The sequence below is a fragment of the Tursiops truncatus genome, chromosome 5 (assembly GCF_011762595.2).
Source record: "Tursiops truncatus isolate mTurTru1 chromosome 5, mTurTru1.mat.Y, whole genome shotgun sequence".
NCBI classification, from domain to species: Eukaryota; Metazoa; Chordata; class Mammalia; order Artiodactyla; family Delphinidae; genus Tursiops; species Tursiops truncatus.
This window is the reverse complement of record NC_047038.1, coordinates 48681434-48693656: the sequence shown is the minus strand read 5'-3', so window position 1 is coordinate 48693656 and position 12223 is coordinate 48681434.

Sequence of the window (12223 nt, the reverse complement as noted above, 5' to 3'; positions counted from 1 at the left end):
TTGCCAAGTTTCTCCAATGAAAAGAGGAATTATTTTGAGTTCTTCATTGACATAACTTTCCTTTACAAATGAAAGTCCTATGTGGGAACTTCCAACGTTTCTGTCTGCCTTTTTTTAACCATCAAAACGTACAGAATCTGAACTTACGGTAGTTGGTGTTCATCTCTGACTTCACATTTCTTTACAAAGAATTGTAGAATGGAACTTTATTTAGACTTTTCATGGTGAATCTCTGCCAAACTACAGGCATAAAATTATAGCATGACGTTTTAAAGAACTTATTTGGAAAAAAATACATAATTCTATATTAAAATAGTTAATCTTATTCTATTACCCAATTCAGCATTTTTTTAAAAAGTGATTTTTGAATCAGAAGGCCTAGGATTAAGTTCCTGCTCTGGTTTGTATTAGTTTCATGAACTTCCTGTATTTTTGTTTTTCAGTTTCCTCTTTTATAAAATGAAAATACTTAAGCCTACATGAGTTAATCTTACAGAGCTCTTATGACGTTCAAAAACAGATAACCATGTAAGTGATGTGTGCCCTTTTGGGTCTCTGCGTGTCAGTGCCAGGAAGGTGGGAAACGTGCTGCCCAAACATCCTGTGCATTCTGCACACCAGAACCTCCCCAGTTTGGTCCACAGATATACTTTCAACAATAGTGGAAGCAAGGTTTTAGAATGACCAGAAATGGATTAGTCAATAGTACTAGAGATTATCTTTCACACACACACCCCCACACACACCCAAAACTACACTAATTGCAGGTATAATCAGCACTTGATGCTGGTGTTGAAAACAAACACCTCTCCATTAGGTATCAGTGACCAAAAGAAATATCCCTACACTCTTTAATGTCCTAGGCTGAGTCATGACAGCTTACTTCCTTATGGCAATTTTTCCAACTGCAGGGGCCCAGTGTTTGAATTTAAAGGGTCAGCAACTGAATTTCTACAACTCTAGCTCATCCTTTTCCTATTTGTTACTGAACAACTCCGCGTAAACACACCAACTCCAGGAACAGTGGCTCCATTTTAAAAAGTGTTTATCAGACCCTCTTTGAGCTGCCCAGGAATTCCCCCACCCATCTCCACTGTTGTCATATGCTGCCTTTTATTTAGGTGATTGACTTTTAGAGACAAACGACTAAGATATCATTAAAAAAGTGTATTCCCCTTATTCCTTCCAAGTTTATTTTCTCTTTAGTTATCTCCTACACTGTTCATCTCTTTATTAATCATTCAGCAGAAATTTCTTGAGCTCTTCACATGCATCAAGTGCTGTTATAGGAGGTAGTGACCTCGAGATCTCATGGAACTTAATGGTCAAGTACACAGGTAAACATAAAACTCTCTCCTCTCTGTGACTTCGCTCATTAGCCATTTCATGCCCATTTCCACGTGCATTATAAAATATGTGCTGTAAACTGTTATGAGTTACAATAAAAATGGATTATAATTATTGATGTTGCCTTCATTGTGTGGTTACTATTGATAAGCCACTTGAGCCAGGTGATACACAATCAGGTAGTGAGCAAGTAAAAGCACAGGTGTACCTCCTCAGTGACTGTTGTATATCTCCTGCCTCTGCTTACACTCCCTGATTATTGTCTTTAGTCTTCAAGAAGCACTTCCATGCCCATCCCACTTCCCCACCAGGATCCACTGAACAAAGCCTCAGCAGCAGCATGTCAGCTTAGAGGATGTCCAGATTGCACTCCTTTGTAAATTCACATTGGCTTCTAGGGATTGATGGGTCCTCTAATGCTTCCCACAGGGGCTCACTCCTTTGGTGTTTTTCCAAAGGACCACTTGCTTCATAAGTAGTAGAACACCTTAGATTCTGATACAGTGGAACTGGAGTGAGACTCAGGTATCAGCATTTTTAATGAAGATCAAGGGTAATTCTAATGTAACTGGTTAGTTTCAATAGAGTTGTAACTTGGCAAAACACTACCTTAAACTATATTTCTTTTTTTGTTGTGGTTGGTAGCCCTTGTCCCTATCATAGTGTCTAGAGCTTTTCACTCTATTTAAATGACGGACATTATACAGATGTTGTCTTAGACTCACTCTATATCCATGTGTCTCAGGTGCTCAAGAAAGAAACCTAAGGTTACCTTGGGAACATGACTTTTCAACAATTACTCAAATCAAGACATTTGTCTTCTGGAATTGGTTTTCAAAACCATATTATTTTAAATGGAAGAAAAGATTGAAAATTTTAAGCAGTCATTTACTTTTTCAGTAGAAAAGTATTAATGTTCTACCAATTCTATTTTATCGCTAATAAAGGCCTCATTTGAGTAGCACAGGACTAAGATGAGGTTCACTTACAACAAAAAGCCAAAAGAATCAGTTGATGGTCATTGGCTCTTGACTTGTGCTGAACTGAACTGTTTATACCTCCCTTTGGGGTTTTACTTTTGCACTTTCTGTTATCACATTGTTTATATCACTTAAAACATTAATAACAGGGCTTCTAGTTGGTAGAAAAAAAATTACTGTTGCTGTTTTTATATCTAGAATCGAAATCTAATAGACTTAAGTGGGCGTGAGTTATAGTAATTTAAGCATGTTGATTTCATGTGTGTGTCTGTGCAGAATGTGGTGGTTGCCATGGCATCTCTGTGCATGATTTCTGTGAAGGTAGTGCTGATTGAATCTGTAAAAGGATGAGCACAGAAAAATATGTCTATAACAACCATTTTCTGATGAAATTGTTAAAGTGTTGCCAACCTGTGTGTGTTTTGTTTCAGTCCACATTCCATTATTAAATGTTTCTTAGAATTGTAGATATTTAGATTGCTGGATGGTTGCTTGAGTCTCTTACTGATGATTTATTAAATCATAATGCTCACTGGTGTGAGCTGAGACTGAAAGGTAGTTATTTATACAGTCCAGTTTACATGTATTCTTAGCTTTTATGCATGTGCTATATCTCTGAAAAGGTGGGTTTAATCGAATTTTTACAAATCAATTGAGACATCTGGCAATCTAAAACAAATCTATTGTAATTTAATACACGAATGACTTTTTTTTTTGGCAGGATAAAGCTAATAATCTCTCTTCCTGTCCCCTACCGTGAGTCTGAATGACAGATGAATTATTTTAAGTTTAGTTTTTGAAAATTAGAGATCCAACTGAATTCTCCCACTACCTATGGGACCTGAGGCAAATCAGTCCTTCACTCTGGACCTCAGTTTCTTCTACTGTAACACTGAGGGGGTTGGCTAGAATAACTCTGGATTCCTTTCAGCTGTTAAATATGATTGTGTGTGTGCACGCATGCGTGCGTGTATATGCATATGTGCGTGTATGTATGTATGCAAACATGTTACATGTCAGATTTGTTTAAAGGAAGGACCATTTTTCTTAAAAAGCTGGTAGTTCACACTAGATGTATTTCAATATACCACAATTTGTTGAAATTAAGAGAACGGCATTTGGTTTCCTTTTCCATTCACAGATTTGTTCTTAATTTTAGGGTAAGACACAGTAGAAAGAGGGTTGATGTTGAAGTCAGACAAAATGGACCTGAAATTGAGCTCTGCTACTGATGACCTGAGTATGTGAGAGAGACATAATTTTGAATTTAGATAAAAGTTCAATGCCACGTTAGAAATGGTGGCACATGCTACACATGGTTTTTTCTCAAATGAATTGTATAGACTGAAAAATTTGAGAAAGATTTTCAGAAGAAAAGAGATGTATTCACAGGGAGGGGGTTCTCAGATCCCTGGAACATAGACTGAGAGTCAGTAACTTAGGAATCAAAAGTTTCAGTTCCACTGGAAGGGAAGCATACTTTTGGTCACGTGGAAGTAAGTGGGTCAAAAGTTCATGGAGCCTTTACATATCTGCTGAAAATAATGCTTGTTGTCTTAGATTGGGTTCCCGAGCAGCAGACATGGCAATGGAGAATTGTGCAGAGAAATTTTATTGGGCCGTGATCTGGGAGCGACATACCTTTAAGAAGTAGGAAATGGGGAAGACAGGATGGGACAGAGAGAAGCTGACCTGCTTTGTGGATGCAGCTGAGTTCTTAGCTGGAGGTTCTGGAACTGGGATGGCCCTTCAGATTTGTCTCAAATTGAGAGAAGAGGGAGGAGCCTTTATATTTGTCATCAGCCTGTCATTGGCTACAGGTCAGCCTCTGGGAGGCAGTTCCCTGGAGCTGAGGGCAATAGCCCAGTGGTAGGAGCACAGCTGGGAGCATTCAGCCCCAATATTTTCGGCAGCTGGGGATGAGTGGGTTGGCCCTGAGGGGAATCCATGAGGAGCACATGGTAACCATTAGGCTTATTCACGTCCATATTAAGCAAAGTGTACTTTATTAAATGGTCCTGAGAAATGAATTTTCTATTAAAGTAAGTTGGGCAAACATGTTCTCCTAAAGAACCATGTACCATGCTATCATGCTGAGTTCTATTAAGAACCTACCAACACTACTGGGCATATACCCTGAGAAAACCATAATTCAAAAAGAGTCATGTACCAAAATGTTCATTGCAGCTCTATTTACAATAGCCAGGATATGGAAACAACCTAAGTGTCCATCATTGGATGAATGGATAAAGAAGATGTGGCACATATATACAATGGAATATTACTCAGCCATAAAAAGAAATGAAATTGAGCTATTTGTAATGAGGTGGATAGACCTAGAGTCTGTCATACAGAGTGAAGTAAGTCAGAAAGAGAAAGACAAATACCGTATGCTAACACATATATATGGAATTTAAGAAAAAAAAATGTCATGAAGAACCTAGGGGTAAGACAGGAATAAAGACACAGACCTACTAGAGAATGGACTTGAGGATATGGGGAGGGGGAAGGGTAAGCTGTGACAAAGCGAGAGAGAGGCATGGACATATATACACTACCAAACGTAAGGTAGATAGCTAGTGGGAAACAGCCGCATAGCACAGGGAGGTCAGCTCTGTGCTTTGTGACCGCCTGGAGGGATGGGATAGGGAGGGTGGGAGGGAGGGAGACGCAAGAGGGAAGAGATATGGGAACATATGTATATGCATAACTGATTCAGTTTGTTATAAAGCAGAAACTAACACACCATTGTAAAGCAATTATACTCCAATAAAGATGTAAAAAAAAAAGAACCTACCAAAAACCAAAACAACCCAAAACTTGTATAACTAAATGTTCCTCATCTTATTTCAACATAAGAATCTATTTTGGCTTGACACCAAGTAACAATATGCAGAATTAGATTCTAAAACCATTCTTTGAAAACTGTTGATTTACAAGCAAATTACTAGGGTGATGGCTATTTAATAGTGTCAATACTTAGAAAATATTTTACCATTCCAACCACTCAAGAATTAAATGTTAAACACACACAGGCACACATGTGTATACTTATCATTCTATTTCTCCAGTTTATGCTTTGGATGACTTGGGCTGGTGGAAAAGAGACAAAGGTTAACTCTGTATTCCAGCTTAGATTAGCTTTATTCTATACAAACTTATCTATCCATTCATATATTCTCTTGTTTACTCAACCATCCATTTATTCAAACAACATTTACTGTGGGTCTCAATGGCTGCTCTGGAAGGTAGAATGTAAGCTCCATGGAAGCAGGACTTTCTTGTTAACCATTTCTGTGCTCAGTGTCAGCTTCAGGGTTTAGCACCCCACAAATATTTGTTCAGTGAATGAATGCCAAGTGAAAGCAGTTAGGCTCTGTGCTGGGTACTGGGAATACAAAGAAAACATAGATCCTGGTTCCTGCACTGCAGAGGCCTGTATCTAGCAGGAACCTTTATAACAATGAAAGATTTAGGATGGAACTTATTATGTAAATGATTTTTAAAATATTATCTGTGGTAATTCAGAAGATCTCACACAGATAAAATATGTAGTAGATAATTCCCTTCTCATGCATATATAATACTCAAGGCCTAAGAGGAATAATCCTTGGATGTTGTTGTTTTGATATCATGTTTTAGGGCTGCTAGGAAGGGGGATTGTACAATAGGATGGGAAGGAAAGCGGTGGGTGGTAAAAATTGACAATAGTGGTGAGAAGGTGACAAAGTCCTTAAGTTTATTATGTCTAATACTGATCAACATTCTTTCCAGTTCTTTGCACATGTAATTAAATGTGCTGAGAGGATTTAGCAGAGCGAATGATAAGATTTGGACTCGGACCTAAACCAGAAGTTGATAATGGAATCCTTATGGTACTTTTCTGACCCTCTGGTTAGTTCTAGGGCCAAGCCGTGGGAGCACATCCGCCAGCACCGTGTCTTCCCAAACTGCCGATCTGATCTCCTCTTCTTAAAGAGATAATCTCCCTGCCCAATTCTGCTAAATTCCTCAAGGCCAACAGGATCTTGGCTTTGGGTTGTCAGCAGCCGATACGTTCAAAAACAGATGGCTTAGGATTTAGGGGAATGAACACCTGTCATATGGTCAAAGCCAGGGAATATTCAAAGGTAAATATGAGGAGATGGTTTGGCAACAGATCCTTGTATATGAAGAAAGGAAATGAAGTCATGGTGATGGTATTTGGTCTGATTCAGTGTGGTCTACATGTCCTTAGATGGAAATTTATGTACTGTGTTAGAAACCTAAAATATAAGTAGGAGGCCTCCTTTGCTATTTCTGCTTTTTACTAGATCAGGTTGTCAGTCTTCTTCAGGCAGCTTGATATTATGTCTGTTTCTCTAATTCAGAAGAATATTCATGATAAATTTGAAAATAGCAACTAATAGATCAGCAAGTTTTATGTCTTTCAGGTTCATCTTTTGCTTTCTTACTGCCTCAGTATTATTGAAGACTTTTTTCTTGTTGATAAAATTTCTAATTTTTGTCCTCTATTTTCTCCTTGTTTGTACTTTTTTCAGTAAGAAAGCCATACCTCTGGCACTATGATGGCTTCTTTCTCTAAAACAGACTTGGAATTAGCACCAAATTGAAATTGGACAGCACAATTGACTACTTCTTTATTCTCTCAAACCTCCTGACAGAACCTTTGAATCAGTTAAGATTACTGAGTCTCAACGCTTCCACACACTTGAATGCATTTAAAAATTCAGATTCAGGATGACGTAATTAAATATCCTTCATAAAGAAGTAAAATGATAAATAGAATATAGAAGTCAAAGAAATAGTGTTGCCTAGGTACAAATAAGAATATTCGGCTAACTGGGCTATATTCAACACAGCATCATTTAGTCTTGGGATGAGAATTCACTTAGGCTTTGCCACTGTATGCTTTCTCAGCTCCTTGAGAAGGTGGTTGGCTAAATCCCAGAAGCTGACACCCTAATTTTCCCTCTGGCTGGTCCTATAATCTGTCTTTAAACAAGCTCTAACTTAAGATAAAAAAAAAATCAGGAAAACAGCACTTCTGCAGCCATTAAAAAAATCTAGACACTCGATTTTTTCTTCTCAATGTTGGATATCATTCTGCTCCAGTAAATCTGTGGAAGTGATAGTTGTCAGCAGGCATCCTTCCTGCACTGGCCCTCATTCATCTCCCATGGAAAAGGTGGTTCCAAATTCCAGTCTGTCCTCTTCCTCCAGTCCCATGCCTCCATATAACTTTTCTGAGTCGTAATAGCAGGAAAAATGAACAAAATTGATTAATTCTTTTCTGTCTTCTACTTGTGACTCAAGAACTAAGTACCTTCTGATCCGAAAACAGTTGCCTAACTGACAAAGTGGAATTTCTCAACACTTTTCTCAGGGTGTCTCGCTGAATCATATTACCTTCTGTCCTAATCAATAGCTAATTAAAACTGTGAGGCTTCTTGTTAAAATGATAGATGCCCTGCAGTTTTAGAACATCTTGAAAACTGATTATCAGCTACGTTTTCCTAAAACAAACAGTAATTCTCAACGTATTTTTAACCAACAGAACAATTCATAAACAGTAGTAGATTTTTTTACAGACCCATAAGCATGTATCTATAAATACATTTGTAAGGGAATGGAGTGGGGGGTAGAGTGGAACCATTATTTATCATTTAAAAATATCTCAAGTCTTGTCTGATAATGTAATATTGAATAAGCATAATGAATGAAAGACTACAAGCAGTTCTCCTTGGTCGGAAGATGGTCCACAGGGCAGTGTGCAGAGCTTCAGTGCTGCCACTGGGTCCCCTCTTCTTGGGAGGCAAGCAGTACAGATAAAGAGCACAGACTTTGCAGCCCATTGGGCTTGGTTCAGATACTGACTCTGCTGATTTTTATAGCTGTGTGACCTTGGGCAAATTACTCCATCTCTCTGTGCCTCTTTTGAAAAATGCGGATAACCATAGCACCTACCTCATAGGGTAGTGAGCCTTACATTTGTGAATACATGCAATGCCCTAAGAAACACACTTGACATGTGTTGAATGCTCTTTATACGCCCCTCTAACTACCATCAGACTTAATTTAAAAATGTAGCAACAGTCTATTAGGAGACAGGAATATTCTGTAATTAAAATCTAGTAAATCAGCTTTAAACTATACCCAATATTAACTGTTTTCCTTCCGTTAACACTGACATTGCTTGGCTTCACTATTTTCTCGGAATTTAGAATGGAAGCGCATCGTGCCGTGCAGGGCCAGGCAGGGAGAAGTAACTTTTTCCAGCGCCCCTGTTTCCTCCTCTTTACACTTAAGTTGAGCCTTCGTTTAAGCGGATGCTTCCCAAGGGAGTTCTGGGCTGCAGCTAAAGCTCACCTGCTATTTACAGGGTGACCTAGGATGGTTCTTCGTCTGTGTGGATTTTAAGAGCCTGGGAGGTCTAGATCTGCTTTCATATACGAGAAGCAGGGGGTGCCGGATCAGATTCACTGTAAATGTGTTTTCCCATTCTCCTTCTCTCGTTGTGTTCCTTCAATGCCCGAGGTCTAAAGCTAGGTCATGTGGTTTATATTTGGAGGTTTTACGTAAGATTTTAAAAAGGATCAGGTACTGAAAGTCACTACTGAAAACATCCTGCCTGTGACGTAGATTTAGACAATCTCATGCAAGTAGACTTTGGTGGCAGTTGTTTCTGATCTCTTAGGGGTGATGATGATGATGGGGATGATACTAGTTGTATCCATTTTATTGGCTACCATTAAGTACCAGTAGCTACCGTTTACTGGCTAGACATGGTACTAGGTGTTGAGTGATTTAGTCTTCACAACAACACTGTAAGGCATTATCCCAATTTTATAAAGAAAAATAAAATCAAAGAGGCTAGAAGCTTTCACAAGGTGACACAACCAGTAGATGTTTACCAGCCTCCAAAGCTCAGGCTCCTCCACCTAGCAACATCACTTTATGACCCGTCAACTATCCCCTTACAAATTTCTGCTTGGAAATGCCTTCACCCCTAATGGAGGTACCTTGACATCTCCTTTATGTGCCTTTCTCTACTGCTTGCTATTAAATTCATGTTTATATAAATTGCCTTTGTTGACTCCAAGGTATTAGGTTACTTGATGTTGTTATTCTAATTTATGCCCTTTCAAGATGCAGCCACAGAAGACAAAAGATCTTGCAAAGCTCATGCATTTCCAGATGAGTTTATAAATAGAAGCAACATCATCCAGTCTCTTGAAATAGACACCAGGAGAGAGGACATTGTCAGGCTTCGCTTGCGTTGACCAGGTCACTTCTTATTGTGTCCTCATTGACGAGTGAAAGTAATTGATCCCCTGTGTCTTTTGAAGGTTTACTGGGTGCTGTTAGTTACAAAGAGAAGCAACAGAATTCTGTTAGCTTCTGCCCATTCATCTCCTTTTAGTAGCCAGATAAAGCCACGCTAGCAGTTTGGAAAAAGACAGTGGAATGAACTTAGTCCAGGTTTATTTGATTCAACAAACGTAAGCAAATGATTAGTCAGGCTTTAAGTGTAAAATACTGTAGAGCACATTTATATCTTGGAGTCATATTTAACTCAGCAGCAGTGATAATAGTAATTCAGTGCAGTCTTACACTGAGTCATGCAGTAAAGGGTGTGACGTTATATATAAAGATGTGCACTTAAAAACTAGCAATCATTAAGTCCCAACTACTTTGTTAAAAAGTGAAAACAAGACATTTTCCAATAACATTTCCTGGCTTCTCCATCTGCAACTTGTGCAGTGCATATTCTTTTACCCCTGCTTCCACTCAGAAGTTATTGGTTGGGGATTCATGTGAGGCAGATAACAGAATTTTCAGTCTTCTGATTAGCTACCTTCTTGATCTCATGCATTATAATTAATGAGACGGTGGCAGCAGAAAAAGCAAGGGCTTTGGTGGTAAATAGATACGGGTTGGAATGCTAGTCCACATCTTACTCTTAACTCATCTCTTAAAAAGTAGACACAAGGGGCTTCCCTGGTGGCGCAGTGGTTGAGAGTCCGCCTGCCGATGCAGGGGACGCGGGTTCGTGCCCCGGTCTGGGAAGATCCCACATGCCGTGGAGTGGCTGGGCCCGTGAGCCGTGGCCGCTGAGCCTGCACGTCCGGAGCCTGTGCTCCGCAACGGGAGAGGCCACAGCAGTGAGAGGCCCACGTACCGCAAAAAAAAAAAAAAAAAAAAAGACACAAGAATCCCAACCTTTTTTGTTTATTGTAAGGGTTAAGTGGGATGGGATATCTAATAGGCTAGACTGGTATCTATACATATATATGGCACCCTGTGTATATATATGGTGCTTGATATCAGTGCCATCTTTCATTTCCCCATCACTGCCCACCTGTCCTGGTTCTAAAGAATACCTGAGTCTCATAGTCAGATGAGACTACAGGTTCCAAAGTCAGAGTCCAGACTTCAAGTTCTGTGTCCACTGCTTACTAAATTTTTCAGCCTAGAGCAAGTGTTTATCTCTTTTGAGACGCCAATTTTTTTTTTTCTGTAAACTACTAATCTTAACAGCACCTGTTCTCTAGGGTTGTTTTACATGAGATAATGCATGTAAAATGTCTAGCACATAAGAAACACTTAATACATGTTTGGTATTAACATTATTAATGGGAAAGATGTCCTACAAAGTGGTCCAATCCTATAATAATAAGGAATGGCCTCTCATGTGACAAGTGCAGGTCTAAGAACTTGAATTTGCATTAAATCATACAGTTCCTTTAATAACCTTATGAGGTAGGTGTTGTTATTTATAAACATGCCCATTTTCAAGATGAAAATATTGAGGCCAAAAGAGAGTAACTTTCTCAAAGACTCACAGCTAGGAAGTGATAGAGCTGGGATTTGAATTCTGGCTGTTGAGTTTCAGGGTCCATATTTTTAATCATTTGCTCCATCTTATCTGCCTTACATGTTATTTTATAACAGCTCAGTGAGGTAGAAAGGTCGGGAATGTATCATTGTTTCTTATTTTGTAATGAAGAAATCGAGGGTCCAAAGGGTCAGGCTTGGTGAAACTGTTCCTCTCAATACATGAAACAAAAGAGCCAAACCATCCTTCAGAGGTCCCAAAAGACCAGTAAGAATTCCTGACCCCCTTTATCTGTGCATAAGGGGAAGAATGGGAAAGAAATTGCCTTGAAATCTCATGTCTTGTTTTAAAAATCCACCTAGTTTAGCACTTTACTCCATAAAGTAACTGTTTTTTCAATATAAAAAATATATGTAAAATTTCTTCGTGCTTGAGTGTAATGGATATTCCAGGAAGACGTGTCATGTTTTTCCTATGGATTTTGTGTCTACCAGTCTGAGAACTTGGCCTTAAGTATAATGACAGCAATGCTAAATCAGAAATTCTTGGGCATCAGTAAGACTCTATATAACTTAATATCAGCATTGGGGACCTCTTTTTTATGCTATAAAGATACCACTTAATGGTATGCATGAGAGAAGGGCCAAGATAAGCAAATTATCCTGGCAGCCATCCTGGTGAAGAAATAGCTCTTGCACTGGACTCTTGAACCCATACATTGATTGCTGAGAACTATCACAATTGGAGTCATTGCTCAAGGCATCGCTTATGGTGAGTTAAAGTAGCTCAGGACTGGTGAGCACACCCTGCCATCACACCTGCTCCTTCCCTCACCCTGGATACTTTAGTTGTGCCAGGTAATTGTGGTCCTTGAGTGCTGTGTGCTTCCTCATACCTCCCACCTTTGCACATGCTATCCCCTTGCCTCGCAATATCTTTGCCAACTTCAAAATCCAGCTTACATTAATACAGACTTTTTAACCTCTAACTGTTGAGTAAATTCAAATGATTCCTAATGGAGAAGAGAATGATGGTGGTGACTTAAAAAGTCGATATA